General features: G+C 41.1%; 1 protein-coding gene across 5 annotated transcripts in view; it reads right to left on the reverse strand.

The window, feature by feature from the left end:
• The window catches only part of KCNMB2 (potassium calcium-activated channel subfamily M regulatory beta subunit 2), a 513,346-nt gene that overhangs the window by 476,538 nt on the left and 11,281 nt on the right, over positions 1 to 25,527 (reverse strand). Inside the window, exon 1 of one of the 5 annotated variants that reach the window (XM_010801350.4) lies at positions 4,662 to 4,785. The exons of 3 other annotated variants lie outside the window; for them this stretch is intronic. The gene's annotated coding sequence lies outside the window, so the exon portion shown is untranslated. Of the gene's footprint in view, positions 1 to 4,661; positions 4,786 to 25,527 lie in introns of those variants that run through there. One more of the 5 variants, NM_001080300.1, reaches the window with a different exon arrangement.

A 25,527-nucleotide genomic window follows, 5' to 3' on the forward strand; every position in this document is an offset into this window, starting at 1 on the left:
GAATATAAAACACTTAAACACTTGCTTTGTGTACAGTCTTTGAATACTCTGAAGACAATCGCTAGGTTCCCCAGGGGCTGCTTGTTTTCAAATTAAAGCATTCCGTTTACTCAGTTGTTTCATATACTGCATGATTGTGTGTTACTTCCTATCCTGACCATTCTCCTCTGAATGTCCTTTGATTTGATAATGACTCTTTCAGAGACTGCAAGCTGTCTGGTTCTGGTCCACAGATGTGTTTTGCTTGGCACAATGTCTTTTTTTATTTGTTTTGTTTTTAAACAAAAAATAAAAAGCAAAAAGAATGTGAATGCCTTTCCACAGGCATGCGTCTCTAGCTCCAAGCTCCCATCAGTACCTATTGTCTGAATTCCAGCTTCACTGGACTTGGCCTCTAACGGCCTCTAAAGGGTTGAAAGCTCTGCTGAAATGTCTTATCTAGACCTGAACCTAGACACAGTATGGTTACAGCTCAGTTGAGGAGAACTTTTGTTCTACGTTGCTATCAATATTGCGAATTCATCAATAGATAATGGTACATGTCCTTGGGGTGCTTTTTAAGTCACACATCAGCCATTCCTCCATATAGCCTCTGAAGTTGGACTTAATACTTTTTATTAATAATTTTTACCTTCAGAATAAAGAACTCATTTGCACCAAAGCATTACTGAAGAGTGTACACTTTACTGACATCTTAAAATTAGAGGCAAAAAAGAGAGTTTATAAAGCCTAGCATTTTCCCCCAGGTCTCTTTTCTTAGCCTTTTATTTCTTGGGTTTTTCTATCCCTTTATCCCCTCTTTGGTGCCAACATTTAGCTTTACTGATTCCTTTCCCAGAATCCTCTCTGTGGGGGCTTCTCAGTCTTTTCCCCTAATTATGTAGAGCAGTTTAGTCCTGGTCTAGCTATGCTAGTGGTCATAGCTGTCATCTGCTCAGTCAACAGCAGAGCCTCATTTATCAGGAACCACTACACATAGAAGGCAGCAAGTGATCACCAAAATCCAAACATATTTTTTTTCCTAACACAGTAATGCTCCTTGTTCTAGAGCTAGGCAACTTATCCATGCCAGCTCTTTCTTCTTTCTCATGGAGAAACCCAGATTCAGAAAGGTTACATTAGTTACTTAAGATAGTGATCAGAGAGGTAGCCATAGAAGGCATCACTGGTACTTCCCAGGTGTCTCCCTATAAAATTGTGTTATGTATGATGTTACTAGAAACTGTATTTATACTAATTCCAAGTATGCTAAGTCTTAGTGATGTTATTTGAGATTTGACCTTGACTATACCAAAGCAGAGGGCTTTCCAGGTAGCGCTAGTGGTAAAGAATTCGCTTGCCAATACAGGAGACATAATGAGATGCAGATTCGATACCTGGGTTGGAAAGATGCCCTGGGAAAGGGAAAGGCAACCCATTCCAGTATTCTTGCCTGGAGAATTTAGTGCACAGAGGAGCCTGGTGGGCTACAGTCCATGGAGTCACAAAGAGTCAGACATGACTAACTGACTCACACATACACGCACACACATACCAAATCAGACAACTGGATTTCCTGCCCCCTTACCTACACACTATCGCTGCTGCATCACAGCTTTGTGGCTAAAAGGCTGCTGTATTTCTTTTCCTACTGAGTTGTGCCATAAAGTGTCTTTTGGATCTCCTGACACAGAGCCTTTTGCAAAAGGTAAAAAATTACAAAGTGGGCATTTCCAGGTGTGCTAACACTGGAATCTAATGCAGCAATATTACAGAATGATGGCATGTTAGAGTAGGAAGAACTTTATAAATCATCTAGTCTGATCCGCCTCTACTTTTAACCATGAGGAGACTTAGGCTCAAAGGGATCAGTTTTGTGCTTTGTGTCAAACAGCCACTGAGTTTTGGAACTGGAACTGGAAGCTGGCTGTTCCAACTCTAGTGTAGTTGCACACTCCATAGAGCTTTTCTATAAAAACAAATAAACAAGAAAGCCTAGTTCTCAGCATTGCTTTGTGATTATTGATAGCAAAGGAGATCATGTGCCACTTACAGTAATCTCTTAAGATTTTATAATAATCCTTGCATTATCCTATTAAACTGTGGCTGTAGCTCTGTGCTTAATAGATTGAAATCTATTATTCATAATACCATCTTGTTCCTCTTCAAATAACATTATCTTTATGAATAAATTTTATGAATTCATACTGTTTCATAGCATAGTGAGAGGATAACGCATGAGAATAGAGTTTTCATTTGTGAATTCAGTTCAAGAATCATTTTTCAAGTGCCTAAGCTGAGCGCCGAAGAATTGATGCTTTTGAACTGTGGTGTTGGAGAAGACTCTTGAGAGTCCCTTGGACTGCAAGGAGATCCAACCAGTCCATTCTGAAGGAGATCAGCCCTGGGATTTCTTTTGAGGGAATGATGCTGAAGCTGAAACTCCAGTACTTTGGCCACCTCATGCGAAGAGTTGACTCATTGGAAAAGACTCTTATGCTGGGAGGGATTGGGAGCAGGAGAAGGGGACAACAGAGGATGAAATGGCTGGATGGCGTCACTGACTTGATGGACGTGAGTCTCAGTGAACTCCGGGAGTTGGTGATGGACAGGGAGGCCTGGCGTGCTGTGATTCATGGGGTCGAAAAGAGTCGGACACGACTGAGTGACTGAACTGAACTGAACTGAACTGTGTGCCTAGTATTTATTATCCTTGACATTTTGGGGAATTCAGAGGAAATATGTGGTAGCCCTTTTAGCCTCAGAAAATATTCTACTGTGGGCTTCTGTGTGTCCAGGAACATCTGGAAAATAAGGAAGTGTGTCTCTAAGGAGTGAAAAGGTGTAATGGGTGACAGTATGGACTTTGAAGTCAGGCAGTGTTAGGTTTGCACCCTGGTTTCTCTATTTACTAGCTATGGTATCTTGGGCAACTTTGGTCAAGTTGCAGTGTCCTTATCTGAGGATTAAAAAATAGCACTTCATAGAGTAATTTCAAAGATTCTGTTAAAAGACAAGACAGCAATCACTTAGCATACGTCTGACTTGTAGTGCTCAAAAATGTTACCTAATGTTTAAAACCCTTATGATTTTATGTCGGTTAAGTCTAATGTGCTTTGAAGAAGAGAAAAGCCAATTATTTCAGTACATTTAGGGGAAGAAAACTTTGGCTTTGGATCTGAAATATCTACATTTTATTGATTGACTGACCACTGTTTTATTGAGTTCTGTTGTAGGGCTCAGAGTAGCTTGTTTGCCCACCACGGTGATCTCAAGCTTCAAAGAAGAATCCTAAGGGTAAATTTGGGATAGCAGTTGCTTTGCTGGGGAGTTATCTTCAGTTTAATTTTGAATTATTTGGTCTTGTGAGAAATGTCCTCCAGATAGAAGTCTCTGTCCCTTTGACTGTCAGCATTGCCTGTTCATCTTGGGTTCTCAGACAAAGGCCTCCTGATGGGTTGTCAGTTACTTGGGTTTCCACCTGCCTTATCGATAGTACTCTCAGTTGTTGCTAATAAATCTGCCCCTCAGAGTGAAGCATTTGAAATAAGCGGTGCACAGGTTTTAGAAAGACCTGAAGTATTCCGTTTGGTGATGTGAAATAATCAAAAGAACTAATTACTTGCCAAATCTTTTTTCCTTTCATTTCTTCCTCCCCCCCTCTTTTCTCCCTTTCCTTCATTCCCCCTTTGTTTCAAGTTTTTTTTTTTTTTTTTGGCGTGTGTGTGTATGTATACACTTTTTTTTTTTTAAAACAAGGAAAATAAACCGAATACAGGGAATGAAAATGACCTTAACAATGCATCTGTATAATCTAAAAGAAAAAAAAATTATGCCTAATCTGAAATGAAATATATCTTAAGCAACTTTGCAGTCAGGCTATTAATAATCATTTTGCAAAACGGGTGAGATATAGCAGAGCATATTGGAATATTAGGGATCCGTGAATTGCTGTCGGTTTGAATTTGTATATATTAATATTTTCTCATCACTAAAATTACTGTGCTCTAGTTTTCAGAGCAAGAAAGTCCCCTATAAAATAACACTGTTGTTACATATGTTTAAGAAAATTTCTGAGTGTGCAATACCAATTAGAGATCTAAACTCAAAACTGAATAGTTGATATTAGTAAAGATCAAAGACTTGTTGCCTACAACCACCCATTAAAATACTTTTCTAGTCATCTAGATGTTTGTATTCTTTCTCCAAGTCAATTTGCGTGTCTAGACAGATATTCTTTCAAAAATTTGATCAAACAGAAGAAAATTCTGACAGTAAAATAATTGAGAATGTGAAAGACTGAGAGTTTATTACAGTTGAAACCTGCAACTTATGAATTAACATCACTCCATTTTTGAAAATATTTCTCATACATACAAGAATCAAGAAACAACCCTAAATCCAACTGAGAGAAGGCAAATCCCTTCTCTAAGAAAGAGGCATTCCCATGAGTTATCATCTCCCTCAGCTGTAAGTCTGTTGTCACACAGTTAATTCCAGAGGCAGGAATTAAACATGGCATTCTCTAGTTTTCCATCTTCTAGCCATTTTCTGAAACATTGAAACCAGTCCCTTTCTCTTTAATTGTAGCTTCTTTCAGAATAGCAACCACCACTGATTCCTTGCCTAATTCAAGCGGATGAATGTAAAAATAACACAGTTCTCCGGGAGAGTCAGCTTACCTACAGTGCATGGCACCCTGTCATATCACTCTGTGCTTTGCTTCTTTCTCTCAGTTCTTTTCACCGTGCCCACAGGGCTCCTCAGAAGACCCAAGAGTGTGCTAAACACTCAAATAGGATAAGAAAAACAGGAAGGAGCAAGGTGCCCGGGGACCTTTGTACCAAAATACAGTAGTCATTGGTCAGTGCCCTCTGGCTGTGTGGGAGGAGGGAACAGACCATTCAACCATGGAAGGTAAATAGCAACTAACCTTGCGCCTGGTGCAACTAACCGACAGCAGGGAAAAGGCCATGCAAGCACAGAGCTGCGAGGGGAGACTATCGACCCAGGACTCCTTTACTTTACAGATAAGAAACCTGCAGTTGAGACATAAATTTATTTATAATTTAAAAAGAACTGGAAACATGATCCATGAGATAGTCTATGTAGTTTGTTTTAAACTATTTCAGAACACTTTTGTGGAGGATTATGGCAAAAATTAGAATACAGACAGTCAAAAATAGAAAGGATCTGACAGATAGATAGCTCATTCATCTTGCTTTCCAGATAAAACCCAGGCTCAGGGGGTGAAAGCCTCTGTCCATGAACTGCAGCTAGGCAGTTCAGGAGACACACCAATCTTGTCACTACACACTGCTCTTTCTTAATTACCTGGAATGTGTTTATTTTATTTGTTTGCTTTTTATAATTTTCCAGGCTCGGTCTTGCTGCTTCTCTATGCTTGCAAGTTTTCCTCTTTCTCTTTGCCTGTATTTCATATGATGTACCGAATGTGGCAAGTGAATTATTACAGTTATCTGTGTACTTTATAGAGCTTCCCTGGTGACTCAGATGGTAAAGCGTTGGCTTGGGTTAAAATGGGAAACTTCACACTATCGTAAGAAACTCTTAAGAGCGGCAGCAGTTCAATCTGGTTCACATAATAATAGTAATAAAGAAGAAATTGAACATTTTTTTTTCCCTCACAGTGAGCTAAAACCAATTTACAGATTTCTTATTAATCCTCCCTGAGGAGCTACTGCCATTTTGCTTACTGGAACTCAACCACAGAGCTCATGAGGCTGAGTGTGTACAGGAATGGTGTGCACCAGGCTGAGAATCAGAAGATTTTATTTCAAGGGTTTTTTTTTTTTTTTTATTTCAAAGTGATTTCACAGAGATCTGAGTCTGCAACTTACATGTTCTCCCTCTTAATTAATGTTATTGCTTAGTTGCTAAGTTGGGCCCAACACTTTTGTGACCCCATGGACTGTAGGCTTCCAGGCTCCTCTGTCCATGGGGTTTCCCAGGTAAGATTACTGGAGTAGGCTGCCATTTCCTTCTCCAGGGGATCTTCCTGACCCAGGGATGGAACCCAAGTCTCCTGAATTGGCAGTTGGATTCTTCACTGCTGAGCCATCATTCACTGAGGTTCTATAATTTAATTTTTCTAGATCTTTCCTGTTTATAAATTTTCTTTTTCTTCTCTTTTTCTGAAGAGGAACCAGAAAGACAGTAATGCCTTTCTATGATAGGATAGACATGTTTCTATGTTGGTTCACAAATAAGGGTGGAGAGAATGAAGCAGGAAATGGATAATTACTTTATTTATTCCTGGCAGAATCCTGGTAGTTGTTCAGGACATTTTAATTTCTTTTATGACTTAATGTCACTCCTTCCCCCTTATTTGAAGCATCTCACCTCCTTTCTTGGATTGAAGTCATGCATCTTGAGTTCTTTCAGTATTTTTTCTTCTGCTCTTAATTCATCTTTTCTTTATTCCCCATCCCAATATTAGAGGAAGAAGAGTGCCTTTGTCATCCAAAGTGACCCTCTATTGTGGCCTTAATCCAGTGCCCAGTTCTTATAAGTCGATGGTTCCCTCACCTGAAAATATATTAAAATTACCTGGGAGAACTAATTAATAATAGATGAGCCTGTCCTATCCAAAAACAATTTAATCAGAATCTCTGCAGATCAGGACCAGACATTAGCATTATTTTAAGGGTCCTAGGTGAGCCTAGTATTCAGAAAGGGTTGATAATTAAGGCTCTGAGGCCTTGGAATATTAATTAATCTTTGTTTATTCTTCAACTTTAATCCATTTTACTGGCTCCTTCTCATCAATCCACAAATGGGCTCAGCCTTCTGTTATCTTAATACAACACCTTCCCTTGTCCCTCAAGCTTACTATTCCCTGCATTGTCTTCCCTCCTAGTTTTCCCTCTCTACAGTTCCACTCCGGGGCAGCCCTGATGTGACTTTCTCTGGGGTTACCACATGTCTTCATCCTCCCCAGGCTCTCTGCAGGATGACATTCCCCATCATCACAGCCTCTGTGAAATTCTCTCTCCCGTCGGCTTCTGGAAATCCACATACCCTTGGCTTCTTTCCCCAGGCCCCCAAAGATTCCTATTGTTAGGTAGTTAGAATGGGAAAAAGGAGTCCAAAACGGTGGTGGCTAAAAGACAAAGAAGGGGAAAGCCTGAGAAAATAGAACAAAGGAAGGTCCAAGGACTGGAGTAAGCACCTCAGGTAAAACAAGCAGCCCTCCTGGCTAGCCCTATTTACATAGGGCAGACATAGGGGGAGGAGAAAAAACATATAAAAAGAGGAACCAAAATTGAGCCACAGGCTTCTCTTCTCTTCGTGTGTTTTGGGTCAGCCCACCCTCACTCTTCAAGGGTGTATTATCCTTTGTTTTTCCTAATAAAACTGAGCTATAACACTGGTCCGTCTGTCACTTCAAATTTTTGCTGCAGCAAGACAGAACTGAGGAAATTACACACTCCCCCAACATATATGGTGCTGTGACTCAGATTTAACCTGGTTAAACAACCTCAGCTCAGCCCCTGTGAGGCGAGGCCAAACACAGCAGAAGCCCAACTTGGTGAAAGCTCCCATGGTAGAAGCTGAGTGTGAAGAAAACCCAGCACAGTGGAAGTGACAAGAAGCCCAGTGTGCTGGAAACCAGGACATCAAAAACAAACTTGAGAGAAAGCTCACGTGACTCATTCTCAGATTCCAGAAGACCTCTAGTTGGGGTAGGAAGTCCTCGCCCCTATGACTGAAAGGACATATGGCTAACAAAATCTTAATTCCTTTACAGTCCCTCATTTCTTGTTTCTTCTAACCCCCCATGAACAGGCGAGTGGCAGTGGGTGCAATTGAGGGACTTTGGCAGGAGCTACTTAGTAGCTGTTGCCCAAGCAGGGGGTTCTTCTGACCTCAGTCTTCTTTGTGCCAAGGATCAGGCCAAGGAAAACTGTGAGCACAGGTCAGGTATTTAGCAGGTTTTCTGGCAGGTTATAATGGGGATTCCTTGGCTTGTTTTTCTTACTGCTTTCTCCTTCTGTCCTTCAGCTCCTCTCTCCCGAGGCTTGAGCCCAGCCAAAACCCGTGATGCCTGGTTTCAGGACGTAATGGAGCTCAGGTTCTTGATGTCTCATTGAAAAAAATTCAGTGAGAGACACAGCGATAGGTAAGAGGTGGATTTGTTCGGATTCAGAGAGAAGCACACTCCAAGAGTGTGGGCCATCACAGAGGGGAGTGGCCATGGAATGTGATGTGATTATTTAGGGGCTGGGTGATTTCATATGCTAATGAGCTGGAGGATCATTCCAACAACTGGGGGACCACCCACTCTTCAGTCTTTGGACAGTGACTTGGAACTGTTCTGGTGCCTCTGGGTGTGTCGTTTATCTTGCAGATTGAGGAACAAGGTTTAGTTGAATTTGACTTGTCATCTTGGACCCCACTTGATATTAATAGGTTTATGTTATGCCCTTGTGCTATGTCATTCTTTCAAAAGTTGTGCCCTGCCCCCTTCCTTCCTGTTTTATGCTCTTCTCCTGAGCCCTGTCCAGGCCCACAGTGTTGCCTCTATAATGTTCTGGAGGGACAACCAGAAAATAGCTGGCCCTTGGGAGAGAAATACTATATAATATCCAATCCTTCTCAATATTTAGGCCTCATCTTCCATGTTTCCTACAACCAGTGCCACAACAGCATTTCTCAGTGAACCCGCTAGGGCAGGTGACAGGCACACAACGCCTGCTAGAAGTCCATTTGTGGGTGGCATCCCTTCAAGGGCAATTGGGCTTCCAGGGATAATGTTTACCACTTTGGGAGTTAGCCCTGCAGGCCATTTGGGCCCAAACTGTTACCACCCTCCTCCTAAAGTTACAAACATACCCCCAGATCAAATCTCCACTCTGCTTTTATGGAACATCTGGTCTGTTGCCTTGTCTTTAAGCTACTTACTAACTCTTACAACCAGGACCCTGCCCCTTGTAGGCAATATGGCTCCACCCCACTTATTAAAATACTGTTAATGTCCCTAACAGGACCAGATAACCCACTCCTTTGTCATTACTTCTGTTATTACCTAAAGTGGGTCTATGACAATGAAACGTTTACCATTGGAAACACCCTAAACTGCTCTTATGGAAGACTAGGGGAGGAAATCAGTGACTTATATTCCCTCAGAGCAACAAGAGGATAAGGCTTATGGCTGTTTCACCAGGTTCCTAGTCTCAGGGCACAGGCTTGGATTGCTTTGAAAGTGAAAGAAAGTGAAGTCGCTCAGTTGTGTCAGACTCTTTGTAACCCCATGGACTGTAGCCTACCAGGTTCCACTGTCCATGGGATTTTCCAGGCAAAGTTACAGGAGTGGGTTGCCATTTCCTTCTCCAGGAGATCTTCCCAGCCCAGGGATTGAACCCAGGTATTCCGCATTGAAGGTAGACGCTTTACTGTCTGAGCTACCAGAGAAGTCTGGATTGCTTTACATCATGATATCTATTCCCATCCTGGTGGACAAACCAGCAATTAGTTAAAATTATAACCCCTTAATCCCACCAAGCATTGGTCACACTGGAGACCTTGGGCACTCCCAACTTCAGTCTAGGGGTCCCTGGAGGTCAACCTGCCTCGACATGCCTAAGGATATGGCCCTCAAAAGGTTGTAACACCTCAACCTGCTTGGGGATTTGCCAGTCCAAGGGTCCTAGGAGGTCGACATGCCTCGACGTGCTGAAGGACCCAATTCTCAGGAGGCCGACATGCCTCGACCTGCCTAGGGATTCCATATCCAGGAGGTTGTCATGACTCAATATGCCTGGGGATCTGCACACTGAACTGAGGACGCCTGGTTCTCAGGTTTCAACAGTACTGGGTAGGATAAGCTTCAGAAAGACTCACCCCTAATGAAGTCCACCCATAAAAATAAAAGGAAGCCTATTAGTTGTGGGACTGTGCCTGGTCTCAGCAATAACTCAGTAGCCCAGTGAGAACCCCATTGCCTTTCTGGAAAGGCTAAAAGAGGCCCTCCAAAAGTTTACCAATCTGGACTTAGACTCCTATGAGGGACAGGTGATTTTAAAGAACAAATTCCTGTCCTACTGTGCATCAGACATCAGGATAAAGTTACAACAGGTCCAGCAGCAAGACGCTGTGCCTCTTTAGATGAGATGGTCCAGACAGCCACCAATATCTTTTATAACAGAGAACAGGAGAGGAAGGCCAAGACCCAGGAAAGGGAGAAAAGGAAAGAGACAAGCCATGCCCAGATGCTGGCCGCCATCCAAGGAAGTCCTATGGTAAACCCCGAGTCTTTAAAGGACAATGCCGGAGGCAAATGCCTAATCTGTAGATAGGTGGGACATTGGGCCAAAGAGTGTTCAAACAGTGACAAGTCTATAAATAATCATCAATTGGAACATTGGGTGGCACTCTCCCTGGGGACCCAAGAGCCTCAAGGTCAAGCACCAAGCCTTCCCTCACTATGGTTCAATAGGACTGACTGAAGTCACCCGCTCCAGTCAGCCCACCTGTCACAGATAACCATCATGGGCCTGGAGCCAAGGTGCAACTAAGTGTGGCAGGTAGGTCTGAGAATTTCTTGGTTGACACAGGGGCTTCTTACTCTGTCCTGATCTCCTACTCCCAAATTTGTACCATTTTGGGTGCTACAGGAAAAATAATTAGAAAAGATTCACCCAAGCACTTCTTCATTTCTAGGATGGACAAATGCTTTCCCATCAGTTTTTGGTGGTCCCATAGTATCCAACTCCCATATTGGGATGAGATCTTTCCCTGCCTTTGCAATCTTGCAGCTATTGCAGACATGATAGAAGATGCTTTAAAACTCTCTCTTGGGGGCAAACTATTTTTATCAGCCACCAAGTGAAACAACTCCTGAATCAGAGAGGCCATTTATGGACGTCTGATCAAAGGATCCTCAGATATCAAGTAGTGCTGATGGATAATCCAGGCCTGACTACATCTCCTTGTGAGGTTCTTAACCCAGCTACCCACTTGCCTACACCTGAGGGCTCTCTCCCCTTTCACTCTTGGCTAGAAACTTTGGACCATTGGACAAAACCTGAGAAGGATTATCAGAAGATCTTTTGACCAGTCCTGAAGGAATCTGGTACACTGATGGAAGCAGCTTTGTCTTCGATGGAAAAAGAAGACCTGGATACGCAGTAGTCTCCATTTCTGAGACCATACAGGCTAAACCTTTGCCACCAGGTACTTCAGCCCAATTGGCTGAAATTGGCTGAACTCATAGTCCTGACTCAAGCTCTAGACCTGGGAAAAGGAAAAAGAGTAGCCATTTACACAGACTCCAAGTATGCCTTTCTGGTGCTACATGCACATGCTGCTATTTAGAAAGAAAGAGGCCACTGACCACCCAAGGGCCCCCAATCAAATATGGTGATCAAATCCTTAGGCTCTTGGAGGCAATTCATCTGCTACTGAGGTTTCAATCTCCCATTGTAAAGAACACCAAAAAGGGAACATGGAAATGGCATGAGGGAACCAAGCAGTAGCAGCTAAGAGAGCAGCATTACAGAATAATCACCTAATAGGGGTTGCCACCTTAGTTCCACAGACTAATTTGCCAGAAACTCCTTCATTTACAGAAGGTGAGACTCTTAAAGCTAAGAGTGAGGGCTTTCAAGAAGATAATAAGGGATGGTTCCAAAAGGAGGAACTCCTTTCTCTGCCTGGGAATCTCCAATGGAAGTTGGCTAACTCCTTACATGCCACCACTCATTTAGGGGAGAAGGCCCTCATAGTCCTCAAGAAAAGCACTCAGATCCTACTGGATCTCAAAGAATGAACTGGAGAGTTCTCAGGGTAGCTATAGTCTGTCTTTGGGGGATCCTTCTCCTGGCTATGGGCAATTTGGAGTTGGCTAATGCCCCTACTAATCCCTGTTATCACCATACTGATGCTGCTTATGATTGCTCCAGGTATTATCAATTGTCTAACCTATTTTGTCTCTGCCCAGGTCAACAAGCTACAACATGCAGTGCCAGTTCAACAAGGATATATAAAGCTACAGCTGACCACAGAAAATATCACTCACCCTTAGATGGACACCACTATAAGGACACCACTATAAGGACTCATTGAGACTAGCAATGCCCCTTGCTGTCCCAGTTCAGCAGGAAGTAGCCAATTCGGTTGGGCCTCCCATCCCTTGAGTGGGGAATGTTAGGTAGGTAGAATAGGAAAAAGAAGTCGAAACTGGCGGTGGCTAAAAGACAAAGAAAGGAAAAGTCACAAAAATAGAACAAAGGAAGGTCCAAGGACTGGAGTGAGGACCTCAGGTAAAACAAGCAGCCCTCCCGGCTAGCCCAATTTACATAGGGCAGGCATAGGGGGAGGAGAAAAAACATATAAAAAGAGGAGCCAAAATTGAACCGCGGGATTCTCTTCTCTTCTCATGTTTTGGGTTGGTCTTCGCTCACTCCTCGAGGGTGTACTATCCTTTGTTTTTCCTAATAAAACTGAGCTATAACACTGGTCTGTCCATCACTTCAAATTTTTGCTGCGACGAGACAGAACCAAGGAAATTACACATTCCCCCCAACACTTTAATACTGGATCTCTGTGAGTCCCAAAGGGGTAGCCACTTCTCACAGATTTATTCTAATTGTTCTTAAATTCTTGATTTTTTTTCTCTCTAGCAAAGTGATTGCTTAAGTTTAAGTGATTGCATCCATGAAAAATGGCCCTGAAATCTACACCCGACTCCTGAGGAGCAAGTTGCCCTCACAGGGAGACAGTCTCATCTGGACATCCTTTCTCTGTCTCAACGCAAAATGTTCCAAAGCAGGTCCATCTTCTACCAGTTCCACTCCTTCTCTGATCCCCCAAGGAACTCTGCCCAGCACTGTTTCCCCCATTTCCTGGGCTTTAAAATTCTGCTCATCTGTCAGTTTTTTTCTATTTATTCCCTACATCCCTTGAACCTCCCAGTTGTATCTATTTTCAACTTTTTAATTTTTAGGACATCTATTTTTTACTTTTCACTGCTAATTTTTATTCAAACCCTTATTTTAGGCCGAAAATAAAATATTCAACCTTCTATGGTATAGCATATCATAGTCATTCCAAACAGTCAGAATTCGCATTCTCCTTCTTAGTGGTCCCAAAGCCACGGGTCTTGTACGAGATTTGGCAATTCTATTTTTCAATGTATTACCACTTGCACACTTTTCGTACACTTTCATTTCTTAATTGCAAACCCCTTGATCTCAGAGACCATATTCTTTTTTTTTTTTCTTGGATAGAGTTAGTATTAAGAATAAGAGAAAATGTGTCTGAGTAAACAAAAATACACACACATAAAGCTGGCACAGCCACCGTAGAAAACAGTATGGAGGTTCCTCAAAAAACTAAAACTAGAATTACCATAGAATTCAGAAGCTCCACTCCTAGGCATATATCCAGACAAAACTATAATTCAAAAAACTACTGCTGCTGCTGCTGCTAAGTTGCTTCAGTCATGTCCGACTCTGTGCGACCCCAGAGACGGCAACCCACCAGGCTCCCCCGTCCCTGGGATTCTCCAGGCAAGAACACTGGAGTGGGTTGCCAGTTCCTTCTCCAATGCATGAAAGTGAGAAGTGAAAGTGAAGTCGCTCAGTCACGTCTGACTCTTAGCGACCCCATGGACTGCAGCCCACCAGGCTCCTTCACCCATGGGATTTTCCAGGCAAGAGTACTGGAGTGGGGTGCCATTGCCTTCTCCAAAAATGTGGCTACTCAGCTATAAAAAAGAATGAAATAATGTCATTTGCAGTAACATGGATGGTACTAGAGGTTATCACACTAAGTGAAGTAAGTCAGAAAGAGAAAAATATCATATGATATTACTTATATATGGAATCTAAAATATGACACCAATGAAAGCATATAAGAAACAGAAGCAGACTCACAGATATAGAGAGCAGACTTCTGATTGACAAGGGGGAGAGAGGTTGGGAGAGGGATTGAGTAGGAGTTGGGGATTAGCAGATGCAAACTATTAAATGTAGAATGGGTAAACAGCAAGGTCCTGCTGTATAGTACAGGGAATGATATTCAATATCCTGTGATAAACCATAATGGAAAAGAATATTAAAAAGAATGGAAATATATATATCCACCTGCAATGCAGGGGACCCCTGTTCGATTCCTGGATCAGAAAGATCCCCTGGAGAAAGGATATAGGCTACCCACTCCAGTATTCTTGGGCTTCCCTGGTGACTCAGATGGTAAAGAATCTGCCTGCAATGCAGGAGAACTGGGTCTGATCCCTGGGTTGAGAAGATCCCCTGGAGGAGGACATGGCAACCCACTCCAGTATTCTTGCCTGGAGAATCCATATATATATATATATATATATACACACACACAACTGAATCACTTTGCTGTACAGCAGATATTAACACAACATTGTAAGTTAACTATACTTCATAACACATACACATGCACACCCCACAATTACAATACATTGGAGATGGTTATGCCCAGTAAGTGTAAAGGTGAAACAGGTCTTCATGAAAATAAGTGATACATTTATAATCCTGACAAGTTTGGATTGATCACCCATCATACCAGCACATATTTTATATGTGTTATTTTGTGCAAACTTCCCCAGACCCTCCAAGGTCAGTATTATCTGAGAATCCACAGATTCAGAAACTGGTAGTGAAAACATGAAGTGACTTCCCCAAGGTGACACAGCTAGTAATGGAAGAGCAGAGATCAAATTCAGATGAAAAAGCTCATGCTCGTGGGACTCTGCTGGTGGTCCATTGGCCAGGATTCTGAACTGCAAATGCAGGGGCCACAGGTTGATGTCAGCGGGGAACTAAAATCCCACATGCCATACAGTGTGGCCAAGAGATTTAAAAAAAGATAAAAAAATCTTATGTTCATAACCTTGTTTGATTCCATTAGATTAAATCATATCATTTGCTGTTGTGCACAGGGAGTTGATAGACAGGGAAGCAGACCCTTTGGTAGGGAAAGTTTTGTGGATGGTGAAGAGATGTTTTATTGCTGAAAAACAGTAAAAATATTTTGTGCATTCTTCCTCTGGACTCTCATTGTTCTTGCAGCTTTCCAATTGACTCCAAAGAGTCAACCTGAGCAGGAGGTAGCGTGGGGGCTTTCAGTTGCAGCGAGTGAGGACGCTCTAATATGCCAGCTCCTATAGTCTGTAGGTTCCACCCTTTATATCATCTCTCTTTTCATCCTAAAGCATTGTCTTTGAGAAATCCAGGTTAAAGTAACATGGACTTTGGGCTTGGTCATGTATTCTTATCAGCTAACAATTGAGGAAGAGTTTGTTTGACAACCTTGTGAAGTCCTCCCTTGACCTTCCCACCCATGATAAAGTCATGTGCAGGGACCTATGTCCTTACGTAACACCCATATGCTTTTGATAACACAGATAGTACTTTTTCTGAGTAGTAATCAATACTATTTGCTTACAACTTGCGGCCAGAGAGGCACATTCTAATCTTTTTACCCATTTTAAGTATCTTACTAGGCTACTGATTCTGAATTTAAATTATACTAATTCAATAGAAGTAGTGTTACTTTTTTTTAAAAAAGAAGCAAAAGCATAAGTGCTTTGTCTTGAAAGCGGTCCAATAATTGTGAATAGGGTGCAATTAAATTGATTTACCATTGGGTGACTTTTTCTATATCAGAGAAAAAGGAGGTAATTGTCTTTTTTTTATATATATATATCTTTTCTAATATGGTTTTAGGTGATTCTGAGAGAACAAACATTTTTTCTTTAAATATAAATTGTTATGTACTCTCTAAATCTCACTGTGATTTTAAGTTACTTTCTCTAATGACATATGAGGAATAGGCATAGTTTCAAGTTTTAAGATTTAAATCTAATAAGTATTTGTTTTGAATCTTTATTAGAAATTCATTCAAATTTACTTATAACCATATCATCTTAAAGTTATTATTAAATACAGTTTTTTGGAATTTCTTCAAAATATTGATTAAGAGTATTTTTCTATTTCTCTATTTTTCAGATAAATGGAGATACAGAAAAATCCAGCAACTCACCCAAAGATACAGAGTTAATGTGAATCAAGACTTTGATTCAATTTTTGAGATTGGAGTGAAAACTGACCTTTTCCAGTCCTGTGGCCACTATTGTGTTTTCTATACTTGCTGGCATATTGAGTGCAGCACTTTCACAGCATCATCTTTTAGGATTTGAAATAGCTCAACTGAAATTCCATCACCTCCACTAGCTTTGTTCGTAGTGATGCTTCCTAAGGCCCACTTGACTTCGCATTCCAGGATGTCTGGCTCTAGGTGAGTGATCTTGTTTTGCTGACTGCATAGACCTTCTCCATATTTGGCTGCAAAGAATATAATCAATCTGATTTTGGTATTGACCATCTGGTGATGTTCATGTGTGGTCTTCTCTTGTATTGTTAGAAGAAGGTGTTTGGTATAACCAGTGCGTTCTCTTGGCAAAACTCTACTAGCCTTTGCCCTGCTTCATTCTGTACTCCAGGGCCAAATTTGCCTGTTAATCCAGGTATTTCTTGACTTCCTACTTTTGTATTACAGTCCCCTATAAAAAAAGGACATCTTTTTGGGGTATTAGTTCTAGAAGGTCTTGTAGGTCTTCATAGAACCATTCAACTTCATCTTCTTCAGCATTATTTGTTGGGGCATAGACTTGGATTACTGTGTAATTGAATGGTTTGCCTTGGAAACTAACAGAGATCATTCCGTCATTTTTGAGATTGCATCCAAGTACTGCGTTTTGGACTCTTTTGTTTACTATGATGGCTACTCCCTTTCTTCTAAGGGATTCTTGCCCACAGTAGTAGATGTAATGGTCATCTGGGTTAAATTCACCCATTCTAGTCCATTTGAGTTTGTTGATTTCTAAAATGTCAATGTTCACTCTTGCCATCTCCTGTTTGATCACTTCCAATTTGCCTTGATTCATGGACCTAACATTCCAGGTTCCTATGCAATATTGCCTTTACAGCATTGGACTTTACTTCCATCACAAGTCACATCCACATCTGGGTGTTGTTTTTGCTTTGGGTTTGTCTCTTCATTCTTTCTGGAGTTATTTCTCCACTGATCTCCAGTAGCATATTGGGCACCTACTGACCTGGGGAGTTTCTCTTTCAGTATCCTATCATTTTGCCTTTTCGTACTGTTCATGGGGTTTTCAAGGCAAGAATACTGAAGTGGTTTGCCATTCCCTTCTCCAGTGGACCACATTTTGTCAGAACTCTCCACTATGACCCATCCATCCTGGGTGGCCTTACATGGCATGGCTTCTAGTTTCATTGAGTTAGACAAGTTTCATTGAGTTAAACTTATCAGATTGGTTAGTTTTCTGTGATTGCGGTTTACATTCTGTCTGGTCAATAAATGTTAGCTATTAATTTTAATATTTTTTGCTAAAATAGTTTGGTCCTGGGATATTCTTTTGCAATGCGTTCTTTCAGTTATCTACTCTCTCTTTTCTGCCTACCATCACCTCTCTTGAGTTTATTTTCAGGAAAGCCAATATGAACAATCCCTGGTGTAAGAATCTCTGAAGTTAACCAGCCAACAAATGCCCAGTGCTAGGTGACCTTCCTGTCCTCAGCCCCATACTCTGTCCCTTTCTGTCTCTGGGGCACACTCCCCCTCATTTCTTGCACTCAAGTGGCTTGCCCATGTATCTGCTTTTTAATTTTGTTCTCAACAGGCATCCTTAAAAATTTATGTTGGCCAATATCTAGTACATCTTTCAAAAATTTTTCATCTGATCTTGTAAACACATCCAGACCAAGGCTAGCCCCAAATCAAATTCTTTGGTTTTTATTTTTTTTAGCATGATGCCAAATGGTACTTAGGTAGGATAATAAAGAAAATCTGTTTTCTTCCTCACATTTCATATATCTGTCATAAATCATAAGTGACTTTTGTTGAACAACAATTTAGAAATTCATGTTTCAGGTGAAGGTTCAGTTTGAATTTCATTTTAATGTTTTATTAAAATTGATTTGCTTTGGTGAATATGAATTAATATGATATCATTTTAGAGAAAATTTGTTGACAAGCAGTGATAAAAATTCAGCTAAGATAACACTTTGGCATAAGATGTTTTTTTTTCTCTTGTTAATCTTTATTGAGGAGATACCAGTAAGAAATCCTTAGCTCTTAACATGCCTTTGAAATACAGATAACATCAAACTATACTACGTAGGTAAGAAGGAAGAAATCTAAACACTATTAAGGGTGCCGTTAGAATTGACTGTGGCATTTATTCACAAATCCAGCAGACCACTGAGGCTTAAAATGTACAGCTTATTAGGTCATTACTTTTGAATACAAATTATAATAATTTCAGGGTAATAGAGTGTTTAAATTTCTATAATTTAAGGAAAAGGAGGGATAATTATTATATTTGCTTAAGTAAAACAGTTACAAAAACAATAATAGAAGTGGAAGGACCTGTGATCCAAATTCTACTTAGACTGAGGAAAGGTAATTTTACAGGGAAGCAGCTCATGCACTACACTGATAAGGTCAAGGTCAATTTTGGGAAAATGGGATGGGAAGGAAATAAAGCTTATGATGCCACTGATACATATTAGGTTATGGAAAGTATTAGGTAAAGAGAATTAGGACATAATTTATATTTTATCTGAAATGGGTTGTCAACCTGAATTAGCTTAGAGGTTGGTTGGCAGAAGAATAGAATTATTTTTTTTGTTTTGTTTTGTTATTCAAAAGATAAGATTAAGGAAAAAATAGAAAAATCGTGTGATGATATGTTAAGAAAATGTAAAATCTGTTATGAATCATTTTGCTCCTTTGCTTAACTTTCCTTTGTCTTTTACTGCTTCTCAGTGTAGAAGCTGGTGGTGCAAGTGCTGTTAAATCATTCCTCGACAGTTATCATTTAGAGTCATATCTGTAAACCTTGGTCAGCATCTGGCTGAGGGCCAGCACCATGCATTAGGGGTTTACTCAGTGGGTAAGGAGAGAGCAGAGATAGATGTTAATCCACAGGAAAGCAGATTGCCTGGGTCAGCTGCTAGCAAGACCTTTGTGCACGAGTCCTCTGCTTCCCTCTGTTTTTTCTTGAACCCTGGGCATGGTCTTCTTGGGACCTCACTGTCCATCCTGCACAGGGGAGCTTGTGCACGTTGGCACCAGGGTAGCAAATGTGTCAAATGGCCAGTGGATGTTAAATAAAATGCCTGAAAATTTGGGAAACAGCCTGATTTGTCTTGAACCTCAGCTTCACTACTTTTAAGTTGTATTGCCTTGGGCAAGCCCACCCCTCTCTGAGCCTCAGTTTTCTCAAGCATAAAATGGAATACTATGAGCACTCATTTCCTGGAGCTGTTCTGATGTACGCAGGAGAGAATGTGTGTCAAATGCTTAGCACAATGCCTTGAACTTACTATGGGCTCACAAGCTACAGTCGATATTGTATAAAGGGCCTGCCATCTACAAAGTGCTCGATAAATGGTGTGTATCATTGTGGACATTTTTAAGGTCTTGTTAGCAGTGACCATATCAAAAACGAGGTAATATTTCTCCATGGTTATTGTCTCCAAATCTTCTCTGGAAATGTCTGTGATTGGTGAAACAGGCTCCACAGGCAGAGGTGATGGGTCCATATTTAGGCAGGCAATGTGGCCCAGGGGTTAGAGTCAGAGGAACTGGCTGGAATGATGATTCTGCAATTATTTGCTCTGGGACTTGGGGCAGGACTTTCAATGTCTTTGGACTTCAGTTTCCCTGTCTTAAAACGAGAGTGATAATGCCCACTGCCCAGAGTTATAGGACTTCTAGGAGATGAATTCAGTGTGAATTCAACATGTTACCTGAAAATTAAGATGCTTGTTCATCAACTACCAAGAGGCCCTCGTGGCCAGCCTATCAAAAGAAAGAACCTATGTCCCTATTGGCTCTTTGTCAGCTGCTCTCAGTCTTGCTTTCCTTTGGGGGAAAATTTCCTTTAAAGAATGGTCTGCTTCCTCACCATCTGCTCAGTCTTTTTATGCCATTGAAACTGATTTTAATGCTCTACCTCTGTTTTGGAAAATGATCTCCTACTTCACAATCCCAAATCACAGAATCCAAAGCCCTTCTACCTCTTTGAACTCTGTAATATTTGACACGATGACTTACTCCCACATTAGTGAAAGCAAGAGGGGCCGTTTTTTGAGGGGCCACTGAGTGCGGTACTGTGCTAGCTCCCTTGCATTGTGATGCTGTGTGACTTACACAAATTCTCTAGGTGTATTATGGCCCTGTTTTACGGAAGAGGAAACTGAGGCACATAGATGTGAACTAACTTGCTTAGTGTAACTTAACTGTCACATAATTGCTGTAGAGAGATTGAAACCCTGTTAACCCTGCAGTTTCTTCTTGGGGTTTTGTCCTCTTCCTAGCTTCTATTTGGGGCTTCCCTCATAACTCAGTTGATACAGAATCCCCATGCAATGCAGGACCCTGGTTCAATTCCTGGGTTGGGAAGATCCCCTGGAGAAGGGAAAGGCTGCCCACTCCAGTATTCTGGCCTGGAGAATTCCATGCACTATAGTCCATGGGGTCACAGAGTCAGACACGACTGAGCGACTTTCATTTTCTTTCACTTACACTAGCTTCTATTTGTAGTATTTCTCTATTAAAATACTCAAAGTACTCTGTACATTTCTTAAGGCATTTGTCTCATTCTTAACTCCTGCAACTTGAAATAATTTCTGATAAATTTGTAATCTCCTGGAGGACCTCCTTTAGCATAATGCCTTGCTGAAACAAATTATTTTTCTACGAAGGGAACATTAGACAGAAAATTCTCTTTGGGCTGCTAAGTCTAAAGAGTCACCATTAAGTAAGAACATACAAACAACATAAACTCCTTCCTTCCTTGTTCATTTACCTTTATAACAACATAACCATGATTTTCTCAAACTAAGAGTTTCCTTTGGGTTAACTGGTCCAGAGACTTTTTCATAGTATTGCAGGGGTAGAGAAAGACAGCTTAAGAGATAAAATGTGCATATTTTCCTTAGAGGTTGCATCTGAAAACATCATTGCGGTTCTGATTAGTGGATTAATGGTAAAGAATCCCAGCCAGGGTGGAGTGTAATTTGATGTAGATAAACTCTAGGTTAGGTAATGCTCAGGAGAGAAATTTGAGCAAGTTTGTGTGATGCGCAGGTGGACCATAAACAAGAGACAGTGAGTGTTATTACTTTTCCTGCTGACCTTTATTTAACAGAATTCTCTCATTAGAAAAGAGCTTGCTTTAGCTTATTGTTAACATTGCTATTTGTTCACCTGCTTTGAAAAAGGAACAGGCAAGGGCAACCACTGAGGGAGATTAATAGTTTGCCTGCTTCATGTTGTGCAATGTTCTTTTCTCTCTATCTCTTCAGGCCAATAACAAAGATATACAGATAGATAGGGCTTCCCTGATGGCTCAGGGGTAAAGAATCTGCCTGCCAAGCAGGAGATGCAGGTTTGATCCCTGGGTCTGTAAGATCCCCTGGAGAAGGAAATGGCAACCCACTCCAATATTCTTGCCTGGGGAAATCCCATGGTCAGAGAAGCCTGGCAGGCTACAGTCCATAGGGTCTCAAAAGAGTCAGACATGACTGAGCAACTAAACAACAATAGTTTGATACTTTCAGTGGGCAAGGGGTTATATACACATATTCAGTGGGCAAGGGGTTATATACACATATTCAGTGGGCAAGGGGATGGGGTATGAAGTGAATGCAAAGCATAATATGGGACACAAGAATATTTTAAAGAAAAGTATACTAAAATATAGGCTTCCCTGGAACCTCAGCTGGTAAAGAATCCAGTTGCAACACAGGAGACCCTGGTTTGATTCCTGGGTCGGGAAGATCCCCTGGAGAAGGGATATAGGCTACCCACTTCAATATTCTTGGGCTTCCCTGGTGACTCAGATGGTAAAGAATCCACCTGCAATGTGGGAGACCTGGGTTCAATCCCTAGGTTAGGAAGATCCCTTGGAGGAGGGCATGGCAACCCATTCCAGTATTCTTACCTGGAGAATCCCCATGAACAGAGAAGCCTGGCAGGCTACAGTCCATGGGGTCACAAAGAGGCAGACACAACTGAGTGACTAAACACAGCACAGCACATTCTAAAATATAGATGACTACTACTAATAAAATGACCATTTTTCTGTAGGTGGAAATAACTGAATATAGGAAATTTCACATGGCTCAATGTTTTAAAGACACCTTGTTATATTGAACAAAATCTTGTAATGTATGTGATACTATCCCATATAACTAATAGAGACAAAGTTCAGAGAAGTTAAATGATTTGCCAAAGGACACATACTAGATGATATTCAAACTCAAGTCACCTTTTTATTCCTTAAGTCTGTCTTTTTATAAAATACAGTTCCCCTCTTTATAAAATTTATAAATTGAATAATATAAACAATAAAAATGTTTTAATGTGTGATAGGAACTAGCCAAAGGTAAAATCTGCTGAAAGAGTTCAAAGACTGGAGAGAAGTCCCTTCTAGATTGGAGGGCAAGGAATGCAAAGGGTAAAGGAGATGGAAAAGGGATGGAAGAAGTTTATATCCAGAAGGGGCCATTGGAGAGCTGGTAGGAGTTTGACAGATGACAGTGAAGTGGGTGAGAGACCGTCTTTGGATGTCAGAAATGCATGAGGCCAAGGAGCAAACTTGTAACACAGAGTGAGAGGAGAAAGGTAAAGATTAGGCTGGAAACTTATCAGGATACCAGAAATTGGAGAATCTTGATTTCCAATCCTGGGAGAAGACTTTATTTGCTTGATTAAACAAGAGTCGTGGAAGGGCTGTGATTAGGGGAGCTCCAAGGTCATTCTCGGTAATGTAGAGAATGTAGAAGAAATAGGCTGGGCAAGGGTTGAGCAGTTTTTCTCAAAATTTATGTGTAATAGATCTACTTTGGGTGTTCGATAAACTTTCTGGTCTCACCCCAAAAAATTCTGATTAAACGTAAGCCACATAAACTGATATTTTTTAAAAACTTCCCTGGTCATTCTTGTGTAGGTGATTTAAGGACAGCATTTTGAAAAATCAGACCAGGAGCAAGGAGGTTGGCTAGCAAACTATCCTCATAACCAAGGTGTGAGAATGAAGGTTCTCATTTGCATAGGGAGGCATAAAAGGCACAGATGTAAAAAATATTTTGTAGGAAGAATCAATAGGACTCAGGTTGGTTAGGTCTACAGTTAGAAAAGGATTCAAAGACCATGGTTGGTGTCAAAACCTGGGTAACAAGTGGCCCAATGAATAGAAACATGAAACAGAGTGGGTTTATTAGGTCTTAACATGAATTTAGTTTTGCCAAATGAATTTCACAGTGTAAAATGGCAGCCACAGGGAAATGTCTACCAGGTAGCAGGCAGCACAGGACTTGACTTAGGGGCCAGGTCACACTTAAGAGACAGTTTAAGCTATAGGTGTAGACAGGTAATACTTTCAATTACTGAAAGAATGTAAAAAGATAGAAAAGGAAAAAGAAGACCCAGTAAAGAGGAAAGATAGGAAAAAATCCTAAGGCAGTAGGGGACCTGGGAAGTTAAACATGATTAAAGTCAAGGGAAGAAAGGATTTCAAGGGAGAAAAAAAAATTAGAGAGAGAGCCAGAGAGAGAGAAAGAGAGACAGAGAAAGAGAGACAGGGAAAGAGAGAGGATAGTCCACAGTTTTGAATGCTGTGATCAAGAATCCTGGGGGTTGTGAAAAGGTCAACAAATTGGATGATAAAGGATTCTTAGAAAGGGTGAAGAGGGCAGTCACAGGAATGCAGTGTGGTCAGAAATGATGCACCGGTGCCTTAAAAATAAATGAGGAGCCATAAAGCGGAGACAGTAAGTGCAAACCACAATTTCAAAATGTTGTTTGATGAAAGCAAACTCCAGTCACTTTCCAGTGTTCCGTAACCTCACCATCTATCAGTTATTCAAGCCAGAAATCTAACGTTATCCTTGACACCTCCTTCTTCACCCATCTACTCTCAAAATAAGCCCCTCACCAACTCTCTGATGTGACTGCCTACACACGTCCCCTTCTGTCCACTTTTCTACCATCATTCTGCCTCCTGGTCCAGGCTACCATCATATGGATTACACTATAGCCTTTCAACTGGCTTCTCTGTGTCCACTCCTGATCTTCTCCCTTTTGATCATCACATTGCAGCAGAGATACCTTTGCAAAGCACAAGTATCTAGTCAGCCCCCTGTTTAACATCGTGAATACTTTTCCACTGCTCTTAGAATAAAGAGCAGCAAACACTTAACATGGCCAGCAAGGTCCTAACTAGCCAAGCTCTTCCTGCCTTTCCAGCCTTATCTTTAACTACATGTTGCTTGATTCCTGCCCTCCAGCCATACCGGCCATCTATTAGAGGCACAGTCCTCATCTACTCTCTCTAACAGGCTTCCTTTTTATCTATTTACTAATTTTTTAATTTACTAATTTTCATTAGAATGTAACTACCTGATGTGAAGAGCCGACTCATTGGAAAAGACTCTGATGCTGGGAAAGATTGAGGGCAGGAGGAGAAGTGGGCAACAGAGGATGAGGTGGTTGGATGGCATCACCAATTCAATGGACATGAGTTTGAGCAAACTCTGGTAGAGAGTGAAGGACAGGGAAGCCTGGCATGCTGCAGTTGATGGAGTTGCAAAGAGTCAGACATGACGTAGCAACTGAACAACAACAAGCTCCATGAGGGCCAGAAATTCCCCCTCTCCCCGCCCCCCCACCCTCACACACACACACACACACACACACACACACACTTGGCACTTGGTCGATGTTGAATAAGTGAACAGCCATTGGTTAGCCTTTGCTCATGCTTTCTCTCTGCCTAGAAAGCTTCTCTTCTCATCTCTGCTGCTTTTACACTTGCTCTTTTGCTTTCACTTTTATGCTTCTTCATTAAACAACTCAGTCATCACCTTTTCAGAGCTTTCCCTGACATCCTTGACTACCCTACCCTAATGTCTCCAATTAAATAATCTTAGTGTTTATTACCTTTGAGATTGTATATTTATTTGTGGGACCATCTGAATACTATCTTTCTCATTCAGGACTGTCACCTCCATGGTTGAGGGGGAGGGCTTCGTTTTGATTTGGCTCAACATTGTAACCCCCAAACCCATCACAGTGTTTAGTCCACAGTGAAAGTTCAACTCAGTTTTGTTAAATAAATGAATGAATACTTGAAGGAATGCAGATATAAAATGAGGACTTATAAAGAGTGGGAAGATGGAGAATAGAATTTTTTTTTTTTTAAAGCACGGACATGGACACCTGAACACATTCATAGGCCAATGGGAAGAATCTTCTACTAAACTATCTGAAATCAAAATTGCACACAGGCAACTTTTCATATAGACATGAATCATCTTCTGTTTTCTTTGTACCAAGTTTTTTTCTTTTTTCAGTTTCAGTTTAGCAATAATAAATCCACTTGTCAATGAGGAAATAGGCCTGGAAGATTGAGAAGCAGGTCGTAATAGATATTCTCTAGCCACTTTTCTCCACATC

This window comes from Bos taurus, chromosome 1, assembly GCF_002263795.3.
Source record: "Bos taurus isolate L1 Dominette 01449 registration number 42190680 breed Hereford chromosome 1, ARS-UCD2.0, whole genome shotgun sequence".
In the NCBI taxonomy this organism is placed as follows: Eukaryota; Metazoa; Chordata; class Mammalia; order Artiodactyla; family Bovidae; genus Bos; species Bos taurus.